The sequence below is a fragment of the Bubalus bubalis genome, chromosome 19 (assembly GCF_019923935.1).
Source record: "Bubalus bubalis isolate 160015118507 breed Murrah chromosome 19, NDDB_SH_1, whole genome shotgun sequence".
Lineage (NCBI taxonomy): Eukaryota > Metazoa > Chordata > Mammalia > Artiodactyla > Bovidae > Bubalus > Bubalus bubalis.
In genome coordinates this window covers 66,443,740-66,444,754 of record NC_059175.1, presented here as the reverse complement: position 1 = coordinate 66,444,754, position 1,015 = coordinate 66,443,740, and the positions used below count along the sequence as shown (strand labels likewise).

Here is a 1,015-nt window from a genome sequence, read left to right as displayed (position 1 = left end):
ACAGTCTACAAAAAAAATATTTCTCCCATAATGGCAAGCTAAATATTTCTGCTTTGAATAAGGAATATCTCCCTTAGGCCCATAGGGAAAAAGTGAGGGACAAGCTTATGAAAAAATGCTTGATAACATATGTTATTCAGATCAGAGTGCAAATTAAAACAAAAGTGACATACCACTGCACATCCATTCAAATGCCCAGAATCCAAAACACTAACAATACTAAACGCTGGAGAGGATGTAGCACAAAAAAGCTCTCATTCATTGCTTGTGGGGATGCAAAATGACACAGCTGCTTTGGAGGACAGCTTGGTGGTTGCTTACAAAGCTGAATGTACTCTTACCAAACCAGGGAACGTTTTTAGTCCTAGATGTTTGCTAACCTACATACCAACCAGAAATTACACTCCTAGATGTTTGCTAACCTAGCTGAAATGAACTGAAAATTTTTGTCCAGTCCTTCTGCCTTGACTATTCTGCTGTTGATTCCCTCTACATTTGCAATTTACACAGCAAAGGAAATCATAAACAAGATGAAAAGACAACTCTCAGGATAGGAAGAAATATTTGCAAACAAAACAACTGAGAAGGGATTAATAGCCAAAATAAAGAAACAGCTTGTGTAGTTCAAAATTAAAAAACAAACAACCCCCCCCACCAAAATGGGCAGAAGATCTAAATAAACATTTCTCCAAAGAAGACATACAGTGCTCGCTTCGGCAGCACATATACTAAAATTGGAACGATACAGAGAAGATCAGCATGGCCCCTGCGCAAGGATGACACGCAAATTCTTGAAGCGTTCCATATTTTTGTATTACTCAGCCATTAAAAAGAATACATTTGAATCAGTTCTAATGAGGTGGATGAAACTGGAGCCGATTATACAGAATGAAGTAAGCCAGAAAGAAAAACACCAATATAGTATACTAATGCATATGTATGGAATTTAGAAAGATGGTAATGATAACCCTGTATGTGAGACAGCAAAAGAGACACAGATGCATAGAACAGTCTT

The 1,015-nt window shown here is 37.4% G+C and overlaps 1 non-coding gene across 1 annotated transcript; it reads left to right on the top strand.

The window, feature by feature from the left end:
- Positions 1–704: 704 nt before the first annotated feature.
- Positions 705–811, top strand: LOC112580712. The gene has a single exon (XR_003105051.3). It is a non-coding gene; the product is annotated as a U6 spliceosomal RNA (small nuclear RNA).
- The last annotated feature ends 204 nt before the right edge of the window (positions 812–1,015 follow it).